Below are 14,208 nucleotides of genomic sequence, written 5' to 3' on the forward strand. Positions count from 1 at the left end.
CATTTCCACAATCATGTTCTAGAAGGATCATTTCAAGAAGATGGGAATAATTTGGGAGCTGCACTTTGTCACGAGCAGAGGTGAGGATGGATGGTGCTATGCAGAACTGGCTGTGTAGGTCAACAAGAGGTTCAGCTTTTCTGCAAAAGCCTGGCTCTTCAAGATGTGATGGATGCAGAACTAAGCAGGCTTCAGCTAGCCAGGATGTCAGTGGATGATAACAGGAGACGACTGTCCAAGTGACAGAGTGGATCTTGTCAGAAGGGGGCTGGTGATGGAGTGAGAAAAGGAGGAAACCATCAAGCTCACAATGGGAAAATGAGGAGTTCAGAATAGGCCCTTATTAAGCCATCCCAGTAGAGCTGTCAGAGAGACAGTCTGATGCATGGGAGAAGGGCTGAGGGAGATATATTACAGGCTGAAGAGTGGTAAGGTTTCAAAAAGATGTTAATAGCTCTCCATCTTTCATGTAGGCTGGATGTGGACTGAAGTTCCCTGCACAAAATATGTACTGTACAGGGGGAATTTCATCCCCCATTAATTTGCGGCCAACTCGCCAGTGGGTTGGTCCATTTCATTTCAGTTCATAACACTACCAAGTAGTTTTGGGAGAGTAAGCAAAGACTCATTTTCCTTCCTTGAAACTATTAAAGTCATTTATGTGAGCAAAATGTAATTATCTACACTGAAATTTAGCCAGCAGCCTGGCTTTGCATTTTTCTTCTGAAGGAAAGCCACCTGTAATAAGCAGGATTCCTTCTAGCATGAAGCCAAAGTATGGATTCGATTCTGTCTCCAGTGGAAAATAGTGTGCCCTGAAGCACTGCTCCTGAAAAGTGCTAAGTTGACTCCAGCCTTCAATCTTTTCAATGTAACAAGGGTGCCCATCACCTCTTCGCATGCCCTAATGCAGCACATGTATAGGGGTAATTTGAAAAGGTGATCTTTGTAAAGACAAAGGGAAGTTTACTCTCATCTTCTGTAAATACAGAATTTGGCAAGAGAACATGTTGTGCTTTCTAAAAAATAAAAATAATACATTAAAAAAAAAAAAAAAAGAGATCCTGTGTTAACAAATCCTGACCGTGCAAGGGAGCTGGGTTCAACAAAATCATAGTCCCAGATGGTATAGCTGGAAGGTGCCTGGGTATAATTCAGTGTGGAAAATCTATCTGGCCAGAATCACAGACTGGGTCTGGACCCCTTAGCACAGGTGGTGATGAGGAATGTCAAAAGCCAGCCATGAATTGCCCAGACAAGAATTCCCTGGTGGGACTTCTCTGCAGCCTGTGTGCAGAGCCCCAAGGCATCACACCTTCACTGCAACCTGGCCATATGGGTAAGTGGGTGGAAATAGGAGCAGACATGCTGGGGGCTGGGAGACTTAGTCTGGTTATCTTCTGCCATGGCAACCCTCCTCTGGCACATCTTTGCAGAGCATAAGGGACAATCTTGCCTTTGTAGTTAAAGATAAAATGGAAGTCTCAGAAGCAAGTCTCCTGAGCATCTGTGCCACCGTATATTTTACTGTTTCATTTGTTCTCTGCAGTGTCCCACTGAAATAAGTAATTTTTTATTTGCAGAATTCTGTCACTTGGAGGATTATGTTTTGAAAATATTCCCTATGTATCATGTCACAGTTGTTCCCTCTTTATCAATGAGTTCATCTATGGAACTTTTCCATGAAAAAAAAAAATATATATATGAAAAAACAGTATAGAAGAACATATATATATATATTTACTGACATGTCTGTAAAACAGTCCTTCCCTGCTCTCTGCACCATGTTGGTGTGAGGATAAATTTGTCGATGTTCATGGAATGATCTGAAAATAAAATGCATTACACAATCAGATTGCAACCATACAAGTCTTTTTGTCCAGTAGGAACCTTGTCTCATTTAACCACACATTAGTGACCTCTAAACTGGATTACCACATAGCTCATGTGAATGTCTATTCTTTAAAATCATTGAAGATATAGCTTAGATAGATGTTGCCTCACTCTCTGAACTTGGATGGAAACAGCCCCTCAAAATTCATCCAGCAATCTATGTTCTGGTTGTTAATCCTGACCTAGAAGGCTGTCTAATTTGTGAGGCAACTTCTTTCAATGCTGTTCAATGTAGAAAAACAAAACAAAGAAACAAACAAACAAACAAACAAAAAACTGTTTAGAACTCACTTCTAAACTACAACTTGTGTCCAGCTGGAGAGAGTGTTTCATGGACAGCCCTTCCTTCAGAAATTACAGTCTTTGGTGAACCCCTACCTGTTGTCCTTTTGGGCCACAAGATGAGGGATAATTCATCTCTTAGTCAGCCCCTGGTACTGTTTAAAACGGCATTGCAAGTGTGATGAAGGGTACTGCTTTCTTCAAACTTCAGTACGTTCACTCCTGAATTCATCACAGATGTTTTGCTTGGAGCTCCAGCTCACTAAATCACTAAATCAGGTTCTTTGACAGCAATCTCACTTTTCATTGAAAACATAGTTTGGATGCACCACAGATCATAATAAAAGACCTCTTCTTTTCTTTTCTTTTCTTTTCTTTTCTTTTCTTTTCTTTTCTTTTCTTTTCTTTTCTTTTCTTTTCTTTTCTTTTCTTTTCTTTTCTTTTCTTTTCTTTTCTTTTCTTTTCTTTTCTTTTCTTTTCTTTTCTTTTTTCTCTTCTCTTCTCTTCTCTTCTCTTCTCTTCTCTTCTCTTCTCTTCTCTTCTCTTCTCTTCTCTTCTCTTCTCTTCTCTTCTCTTCTCTTCTCTTCTCTTCTCTTCTCTTCTCTTCTCTTCTCTTCTCTTCTCTTCTCTTCTCCTCTCTTCTCCTCTCTTCTCCTCTCTTCTCCTCTCTTCTCCTCTCTTCTCCTCTCTTCTCCTCTCTTCTCCTCTCTTCTCCTCTCTTCTCCTCTCTTCTCCTCTCCCAGAACTGTTCCCAGAACTGAAGGAAACTACTTATGGTCAGAGAAGGAGGCTATGGTCTTAACAAATAGAAAGGGATAGAAGGGATAGAAAGGGAGCTTTTTTAATTTTTATTTATTTATTTATTTATTAAGCAGGACACAATATCCTTAAATGCTTGGTACATATTGGCTTTTCTCTTGCTTTGCAAGCTGACCTGCAATATTTCTGCAACATCATCTGTTTAGGGCACTCCTTGAAGTCAATGTTTTGAGCCACACCAGACATTATTAACCTACCTTTGAGTGAAATGTTCAGTCCTGGTTAGAAGTCTGATCCTGCGAAATATACATATATATATATCTATATATAGGCATATAAATTTTTAACAGGACACTGCAACACATTATTTTAACACATTTTAGCAGCCGACTTCATGAAGCCATCTACAGATAAAAAGAACAGCATGAAAGCTTCTTAAAGTCTTCTGGGGAGTCTGTGTCCTTAGGGATCTTACCACATGTCTTAAAATGCTCTAATTTCTCTTCTGAGGGTATTGACTGCTCTAATTTTGCATTTGGGGATTGTACTCCCAAGATAACACAACACTTGCACACTGTGATGGTTTCCCTGACTGGGCCAATCTATCTGAGTTCTCCATTTGCCACTACTAAACAGAAGCAGAAACATAACATATTACAAGGTAATAACTTTCTTCAGTATCTAATTTCTACCACCTCACAAACAAATATATATTTTCTTATTTCACTGCCCAAAATGGAGTTCTCCTTTCTTTCAAACCCCCTAGACAGCCACTGTATCCTCCTTGGGACAGATCCTAATACCCTATCTTTTTAGGAACATATCTCTAGCCTGCATACAATGTGCTTAATTTCATGGAGCAGTGATCCCTGTCTCATTGAGTTTGCAATCTAAAAAACAAATTGCACTCAAGTCTCTTTTTATGTATACATCTACTGAGAAAGAGAATTAAAGGCAGTTTTTCTTTCTGAATGGTACAACACTTTGCAAGTTTCAGAAGATGATGCCTAAAAAGAACTTGCTGGAAACAACTGAAAGATTTTGTGCTGTGATATTTGTAGTCCTAACATTGTTTTCATTCTGAGTTGTTTGAAATTCATTCCTCTTTGGTTTCTTCAGTTTATGGAAAAATCCAACAAACAGATGTCTAAAACACTGTTTGAATAATATTTTAAAATAATATTGAAAATCAAATATTTTCAATATTTGATTACAAAACTGTTTTCTCTTTTGTTAATAATTATACTGAATTATTTACACTGTCTTATATATACAACATATACTTAATTTAATTTTGAATTTAGAAAGCCACAAACTTTTGAAAAAAATATTTTAAAAGTTTTTGACAACTTTTAATGAAAAACAGTAATTTTTCAACTCTATTTCTAAAGGAAATGTATTTTCCACAAAAAAACTCTCAACCAGCTGTACAGGCAATCTTAACAAAGCAGCATAAACTTTGTAAATCCATCATATAAATGCAAGATCCAGTGGGGTGAAATGTGGCAAATGTTTAATAATGCACAGCAGCACCATACAGCAATTTAAGAGGAGAAGACAAGAAGAATGACATATGGAATTTAAAATGCAGGCTGAGTGTAAGTAGGCAAAATGTAATCATCTGAATGTGAATTTTGCCACGGCAACAGAGTAGGCATCCCTGCACTTATAGATATTGCCATGAAATCTTTAATGACAACTTGTCAAGGTGTCTTTTATGTCTTCTTTTTAAGAAATGACATCCAGAAACACAATGACCCCAACTTCCCACTTAAATATTGGTTAACAACAGCTGAATGGAAAGAGCTTCCCATGGTGAATCATTAGTACTATTTCTTTTTAATAGCGGTTGAGTTTTTGGAGATGTGTCTGGATGGATGACTTAAACACTGCTTAGACTTTGGGGTAGATGGGCAGGTCAAAAAGGCATCACATAGAATCTCATTTTGGTGTAGGAGGGTGGGGATGAAAACTTATAGTTTCTATTTTTTAACTTTTTTTTTTTATATATATATATTATTATTATTTTTTAAGTTTGAATTCTTTCCTCCCTTCACCATTTGTGTGATAGATTCTTATTTGCTGTCAAGCCTCATTGGTTTCTTCCAATGTGTATGGGCTTATTTTGTAGCTGGAGTGATAATATAAAGCCATAAAGTATTGATGACCTGGCACATTGTTTTATTTTTTACATTTTTACTTCTTTTCTGTAGGGAAAAGGAAAAAGAGGAAAAGGAAAAAGAAAAGGAAAAGGAAAAGGAAAAGGAAAAGGAAAAGGAAAAGGAAAAGGAAAAGGAAAAGGAAAAGGAAAAGGAAAAGGAAAAGGAAAAGGAAAAGGAAAAGGAAAAGGAAAAGGAAAAGGAAAAGGAAAAGGAAAAGGAAAAGGAAAAGGAAAAGGAAAAGGAAAAGGAAAGGCCCTTTGTTCAGTAGAGAATATATTATCAAGGATAAAACATAACTTCAATTCACCATGTTTGAATGCAAAATGAAATATTTCCTAAGACAAAATTAGTCAAAATGTAGACCAATTCAAAGGCCAGAATTTACAGTAATGCCATATTAACACCTAATAGAAACATTCCCCAAGGTTAATGAATTGTTCCTATCTTTGTATAATATTTAAAATCTTAAATGTGTTCCTAGAGCCAAACTATTCTTTGTGATGTTTGTTTCCATGCACATCTCTTTGAGGAGGAGTAAAATCTGGCTTATTTCTTCCATAAAGAACAAAAACATTACCAGGATTTTCAGAATTGCCCAGGCAGTGGCTGCCAACTAAGGCAAAGGGAGATGGCCATTAGAGCTCTGGAAGAATCTCAGGAAATACCTGTCTGATCTTGGCTGGATTTTAGACAGTAACAGATATGGAAAAACAAACAAACAAACAAACAACAAAAAAAGCCCTCAGAATTAATTGTCTTTGGAATGGAAATATGACGTTGTTGTTTGAAGGATGCTGGATTTCAAAAAATGCTTCATTAGAAGGATAAATTAGAGTCCAAAATGAATATAGAGCTTTCTATTATAAAATCATAATATTGTGCCTGAGGTGGTGATTATTTATTTATTTATTTATTTTCCCAAACAACGTCTAGGTCAGTATCAGATGCAGAAGTCCTTAGACCCCTTCTAAATAGACATTGCATATACATGCACACATTGTTCTAGAAATCCCCTCCTCCAAAGTTCTAACAGTCTGGCCTGCCTTGATGTCAGTTTGGATCAGAATTCACAATTTATACTATAATCTGCAAATGAATACCCAATAAATAAATAAATAAATAAATAAATAAGTTCTCTACCTTGAAAAGTTCATGGACTAATCTCTTATAAAACCACATCAAGATGGGGTTAAGCAATGATCACTGCAATCTGGTGCAATCCCTACCTTGGCTGTACACTTGTGCAGACTGCTGAGCACCTTGCCCTCGATCTTGCATGTAACCTTTGGCTCTATGCTTACAAAATAATAATAATAATAATAATAATAATAATAATAATAATAATAATAATAATAATAATAAATAAAAATAAAAATAAAAATAAAAATAAAAATAAAAATAAAAATAAATAAAAATAATTTGTTCCTGAGAAGAGAAGAAGGAGACAAACCTAGGGACCAGATGAAACATTCCCCTTGAGAAAAAGTCACTTTCTCTATTGCAGAAGATGAAAGAGTGAACATATTATGGAGCTATTTTTGTATCATTAGTTCATTTTGCTATCTGATATTGCCTGGAGTTCCATGACTGAAGGGATAAAGCTCTGTCCATCTACATCAGGAGAGATCTGGGAAACAGGGAAGTTGTTCATTAGATAGAGACATCAAGCCAGAGTCATATAAAAAGTATCAGAGAAGAGAGTATGGAGCTGGAGTAGAAAAACAACTATGATCAGGAAAAGGAATGGAGAGGGCAGACTGAAGAGTGAACAGAAGGAAGAAATGGAGTAGAGCCAAAACTGTATGTAAATCACAAGGTGAACCTTGAAGAAGTTACAGTAAGATGGAGAGAGGCAGGTTAGTGAGATGGTGGGATAGCATGGCCAGGGTAGTGACAACGAAGATAGAAAAAATACTGGCAAATATACTGGTAACATGGCCAAAGTAAGAAACCTAAATATAGCAAGGAAACAGAGATGTGAGTTATTGCTTCTGATTTCTCATGTTTTTGTCTTCATGTTTATTTCCTTTCTCCTTCATCTGCCTCATAGCTCATCCTAGAAAGGATCATGGCTTTTTTTGTCCCTCTGACAGTGCTGGGCACCTTGTTCTTGCTGAACCAAGGCACAAGGATGATAAGGAAGGAAATATTCAGCAGGAACTTTCTGTGCTTCAGTTTGTGCCTGTTGCCTCTTGTCCTGTCACTGGACAAAACTGAGAAGAGAATGGATAGGAATAGAATGGAAAAAAAATCGAAAGGAAACCTGACTTTCCCAGAATCCCTAGGAATTTGTCACTGATGTCAGCAGTCAGAACTTCAGACATGACATTTTGTGAAATTTTCAGGTGGGGCCTGTACTTCCAAAAGTAGACACGTGGTGTGTAGATACCTACACGTCATAGTTAATGGAGAGAAGTAGGCATTTCAGGGCTGTCATTCATTTCATCCAGAGGGAAATGTGTAGAAGAGGTAAAATCCTTATAAAAAGCCTATTTCTTTCTTATAAATAAACACTAAGCCTAGGAGGTCCTGGCTCATATGTAGATATTTCCGTAATACACTGAGATGAATCCTGCTGTGGCTGGAAAAGTGCACTGTGCAAAAAAAGCCATGAAATAAGCCTTGTGAAGGAAAGTAAAGTGTCGGGCTGAGGGTCATTCTTTTCACAGTGCTTCTCTCTTTGCTTTCTAAGATAAGTCATTCTCAAGAGTAAAAATGTGAATCCTGCAATCTGTGAATTATTCGAGTGTATAATATTGCTTGCAGTGAGGGTTGCTTGGGAGGCCTGAGGCAAGTCTTTTCATCAACTCCTCTGGGACTGGGGGAGTGATGAAGGTGGTGGATGGAGGAACTGGCTCGAGCTGGGGAGGCAGACACTGAATTAGTCATCTGTCGTGATGAGGAGTAGGAACCAAGCAGGTAAATTATGGAAAAAAAAGAGTAAATATGCATCATCCTTCAGTCTCCTAGCCTCTCATTTCCATTTCCTCATGAAAAAATGAACAAGCAAGCAACTGAAAGTTCCAAAAACTTTAAAAGGACATCCAAAACCTGTTGGGAAAGAAAAATCTGCAGTACTTCAGAAAGTACTGGATATTTAAACAGATGGTCTGTTTGCTTTCCTGATGAATAAAAATTAAATTGATGTTTCTAAAGCAGCATCCAGGCCTTTAAAGACAATAAACCGACACGATGCTGTTTCTACTGACGCGCAGAAAACTCTGGTAATGGATGATGGGAGCAGATTGGGTCCAGTCTACTTTCTGTGAACCAGAAGATGTACAGTGTTATAGGTACAGATGGCATAGGCGCACTGGGCTGCTCCTATACGTCTTTTGTTTAGTAAATACTATATTTAATGGCCTGCCATTAACCGGTGAAAATAGTAAGTTAATTTTGCATTTAAATAGTAAAACTTCAAGGAAGTTCATAATTGCATATCTTTTTACCAAATGACAGGCCATATGCTAGGAAATTTCAAGCTGCTAATTAAACAAAACATGCCCAAGCATGTTTTTTAACAAATACTGTGCATCGTTATTTAAATTCAGGGCAAATACTGTTCTGAGCACTACAAATAGCTAAAATGGTGTTTAATAAGACACACCACCTGCATTTCAAATTGGTGCCACCCACATTGAAATCTCTTTCTTGAATAATCCCACTTAACAGTTACTGGGGAAAAGAAATGCATTCATGGCTCTTTCTGTAAATTTGATACCACTGTTCTCGGCAATTCTCATTGGTTATTAAACTCACTGGGGTAAAACTGCCAAAGTGCTGACTGCCAGCTTCCAGATCACACTAATCGAGAAGTGTACAAACCAAATTAAACTGTCCTCAAAGAGCTCTGAAAATGGAATAAATGGAAAAAAATCAAGATAAAGATGGGGTTGTGACCACACACACACACACACCCCAACATACACAAACTATATTTAGCTACTCAGAGCTACTCACAAAGCCTTTAAACATATGGAGCTCTACTGATTGTATAATCTTCGGATAACTGCTAGGTCCATCCCTTAATCATCTGGAATGCAGCATACAGGATGGGAATGCACAGAATAAATCTTAAAAAAAAAAAAAAAAAAGGAAATTATGGCATTAGGACATAAATACATTTTTTCCCACTCCTCCTCCATTCTCCCCAAGAGAATGAATCTGAAACATAACAGCTGTTTGCTTTAGCATCCAAGCATCCACCATGCACTGGGTTTGCAGGTGTTCAGAATCCAAAGCCCATTGCTTCCTCTACGCCAAGACAGCTGGTGCAAAGTCACGAGCTAATTGTTACAATTCTCCTACCAAGGAACTATAGGGGATAGTTATGACAATTAGCATGGCAGAAATGGAGTAGGGAAGGGAGGGACTTCAGCAAAGACATCTGCTGGAAAAATAATGACAGTACATCCCTTTTCTAATTTTTGTTTGTTTGCTTTTTATCTTTTTTTTTCCTGTTTTTTTTTTTTTTTTTTTTTTTTTTTTCATTCTACAGCTCATGTTTTCTTGCGGATGACTGTGCTCTCCCTGAGATTATTTATCAGTGTGCTGCAAAAACAACTTCCAGTAAAAGCTGTGGGATTGTCTTAAAATGTCTGAGAGCTTGGAAGTACTTCCAAGTCTTCCATTCTACCTGGTTGGGCAGAAATAAAGCCAGAGCTGGCCCTGGCACTATAAATAGCAAAGCAAAGAAACAACTTGAGGATTCTGCCTTTCAGCATTAATGGAAGTTACTTTTTGTGTGTGTGTGATTTAGAAGGGTGGCATAAAGATGAAATGTATCATTTATATCTGTGGTGTGAAAGGCTCTAAAACTTCTGTGCAGAACACCATTAAGATGCCCTTCCTGCAGTCTCTGTGGTGGCAAGGGGACTGTTTGTTTTCATAGGTGCACAGCCTTTTTATAGACATAAGCGGCAGGTCAGTTGTTTTATTTTATATCTTCTTCTCAATCTTATCCCTTAGGAAAGGGTCCTCTGTAATACACGCTGTCTTCCCCAATGGTAAGGATAAACCAAATGGGCTTCTATAGCAGAATGCATAGCGTGGCTTAAAATTTTGACCACCAGCCCTGTTGCCTTGGGTTACAGTAGATTTTATGAGTTTTTAAGATCTCACTGCACCATCAGCTCTGATGCTGCACTGTAGATCTCTCCAAACTCTGCACCAGAATTCATATATCCAGCTTTGTTCATCCATACTTTTTGGTGTTCACTTTGGATTTCAAGTGGCCAGAGGTGAGGAAGATATTGCTGCCCATAGAAACAAATCCATTAGCTCTAAGTCCATTCTTGTAGTATATATTTGTTTTGTTTCAGCTTCCAAACACCACTACTTACTATATGTCCCATTCTCTTTACATATGCTTTTAATGTATTTTTCTTCTAACCAATCTGAATTACTAAACCAAACCACAACAGCTCAAGAGAATCCTTTTAAGTCCATGAAACCTGTTTGGAATGTATATTTTAAAAAGCACCAGCCACTTTTAGCCAAGAAAGAATAAACTAAACTTAATGGAAACCACAATGTTAAATAGCTTGTAATGCTTTGAAAATGATCCCTTCCCACACTCCATTTGGGTACAATTTTCAGAAATGTTCAACCTTGTTCTCTCTGTTCTTAATGAATTCAGCAGGAATTTCACCACCAACTTCAGTCAAAGCAGTTAGGCCAACATTGAGCAATTCTGAAAATCTCATCCTTTATGTATCAATCTATCCATTTTTAATTAAGTACAAAGAGGACTTTAGTCTATATTATAGATTAATGGGCTGGAAAAAAAAGCATTTAAATTTACATAAGACAAAGAAATTATAAGAAATGCAATAAATCTAACAGTTCTGGAACATTTTGTTTTCTTTCTTTATTCTCTCTTTTCCTTTTCCTTGTGTTGCTATACTTGAAAAAGAGCCAAATAGATATTCTTAATTATTGTTAAAAAAAAAAAAAAAAAAAAAAAAGAATTGCTGAGATCAGCATCAAGTCCATTTTGACTTCTAAGTTATGAATCTGGAGTTATTTCTAACAAGATTTTAAATAGAAATACTGAAAACCCTTTAATCTTTATAGTATTGCCAGCTAATATCCATAGGTAAGAATGAAAAGTAATTAATTCTATGTGATAAATAGAAATAGTTTCGAAAGCAGGAGGGAAGAAGGTTAGCACAAAAAAAAATATAAATAAATTTACTTAATCAGCCTATTCAGCAGTATTTCATTTCATCATCTATTCTGAGACCTTGGTTATAATGATCTACATACTGAACGGCACCTGACTCTACTACCTTTTTGACAAAACCCTCCTTAAAGTCCTTCTTTTCTGTTAAATTTATTAGAAATCACATAAGACTAACCTTGTCCTGTCTCCTTTCCAGAAGATTTGTTCTTTTCTTGAGCTTCCCTGCTTCCTTTTAGCTGCTCTGCAGCCAGCTCTAGCACCAGCTCTGTGTAGGTACCTTATTTCTGCTCCATCTCATTTCAGAGATGTTATGGCAATGCAAAGAATAATTATAGTGATCTACATAAATAGCGGTAATGATACAGACAGCTCGGGTGAGAAGAGACTCAAAATTAACATACTTATTGAGTTGCAGATATTGCTATAGGAAGACATCGCAACCAGGACCTTATCCTGAAAGTCATTAAGGATTTCCAAATATATATATATAATATATTTAGTAGATTCAACAAACCTGAGGGCTGGTTTTGTGGGTGAGCACCACCCAAAAAATACAGCAGCCCTTGTTTTCTTAGGAAAGCTCATTTTTCATGGCCTATACAGATGAGGACTAATCAAGGAAAACGTATTTATTTACCCAGTAGGTGCAGTCAGGGAGACCAAGAAGTCTGCAATACAAAACACCAGACAAAGAACAAAAATCTTTGCTGCTCACTGCACAAAATGCTCCCCCCAGGAATCCAAAGTCGTTTGCCACGCTGTGCTTGCCAGAAGCCTGCCTACCGCTAGGACAGAGATCAATCTGCACTGCTGCCTCAAAGGCAGAAACTTGCAGGGATTTCACAACACGTCTTGAAACTTATCTGTAACAAAAACACATCCAGCACTATTGTCCAGATGAAGCATGCAGGGTCCCTGCTGTATACAAGAGCCTAGATTGAGTTGGCTTTACCTACATAATATTTGCCAGCACATGCTCACATTTAGGCACTTGTCCGTGACATGAATTATTGTACTGTAATTACTGTTTTATGCCATGTTCCAGCCACATTCTGAATGTCACACTTTTTAATTAGCTACAAGCCCATTAAAATGATGCCTTTTCAATCCGTGTGTCCTGGGAAGGTTGGGTTGTTTTAAAGGAGTGATTAAGGCTTGTAAACACCAGCAAGTGATATGGCAAAAATAACTGTATTTTTTGTAAAAATAAATAAATAAAACCAACCAACCAAACAAAAAAGGCCCTAACATTCTGTGAATAATTATTTTCTTCCATTAGATGGTATTCTGGCAAAACCCTCTCCAGAAATTGTTGTGTGTTTAAGTATTTTACAGTGTCACTCTCTTTAGATAGTGTGACGTTCTTTTAATAAGTCATCAAGTCACACCTCATGGCTTTCCTGTTTAAAGATGAAATGGACCCCTGACACTTCCAATAAATCATACTTATTACAGGCACACATACACAGAATCTTTAGGCTTCATGATTTTCATCTGATTTCTGTTAAGGGTTACGGTAATACAGAATGCTAGATTTGTTCACTTTTTAATGGAGCAGGATTTTTGAATCTGACCTTGAAACAGAGAAAGGATGGAAGGAAGGAAAAGAGAGAGAAGGAGAGAAAGAAGGAATAAAGGCAGGAAACACAGTGGAGTGATTGCAGGAAAAAGAAAGGGACATAACCAAGGAGGCAAGGGTACTGTAGAGAAGAAATAGGTTAAATTTGGTCTGCTAAGCCTTACATGTGGTCTCACTGAGTAGCAGAATGGATTTTTCATAAATAAATAAATAAAAAGACCTATAGATTTTCAGACACAGATATTTGAGATAGAAACAGTTTAGTTTGGGGGGAAGGTCATTTTTTCCTTTTATTTCCTTTTTCTTTCTCTCTCTCTCTCTCTCTTTTTTTTTTTTTTTTTTTTTTTTTTTTTTTTTTTTTAACAGAACTTACAAATTCTCTACAGAAAGAAATTTTTCATTAAAAAGAAAAAAAGATTTTGTTGACAACCCATTTTTCTATGACATGAATTTCTGTGGAAGTTCCTAATATGATCCCAAGGGACAGGACTGCTGCCACTGCAGTGACTCACAAAACAAAGCTCTGGTGGGGGTATGGCAAGGGGAAAAGAGACAAGAATCCCAGGTGGGCACTGAGTGGTTGTCTGTGTGTCATTGATCCAAGCAGATACCACTGACTGATAAAAGCCCTAGTAATGTCAGAAATGATGGCAAAACAGTCCTTTAATCCGAGGCATCAACATTGTTGTTTTTTTTTTGCACTGGCATGGAAGGAATAAATCTTAACTGAAACAAACTATATGTGGAACTGAAATGAGGAGAGTAATCTTCAGTTTTCTTCATTATTATTATTTTTTGAATGAAGTGCTTTTTAATTGCAGTTATTATTACTTGACCCCAGAGTACATCTCCTTTTTGCCTACTTCCCTTTCAGACACTGCACTGCTGATCATCAGCAGTAAATGTATAATCTTATCTAACTGCTTAACCTCAGCAAAGTACATTGTTAGTATTTTAAATATTAAGGGAAAATTGATTTTCCCCTTTAAAGAACTGTATTTCTGTACCGTGGTGATTAGGTGTGAATATTCCATTACCCTTTCCCAGATAAAGAGAGCCTCCTGGGAGTGCTTCGAGGGGAAGTATTGTACTGTAATGACTATTAGATGAGTTCCACCTCCTCAATATGGAAGTAAGCAGACTGCAGTGATGCAGTTTATTTACTAAAGGGTTGCTTAAAAAAAAAGAAAAAAAAAATCACTTTAACAATACCATGGATGTTTCCTCCATGGAGGAGGAAACTTGAGAGCTGGGTAAGAAATGGAAGAGCAAGAAGTTAATCTACCAACAGAAAGCATTGTGTGGGTTTTCCCCCAAAAATTTAGGATTTCAGACTGCTCGCTAAGTGG

Source organism: Aythya ferina (genome assembly GCF_964211825.1).
Source record: "Aythya ferina genome assembly, chromosome: 4".
NCBI lineage: Eukaryota > Metazoa > Chordata > Aves > Anseriformes > Anatidae > Aythya > Aythya ferina.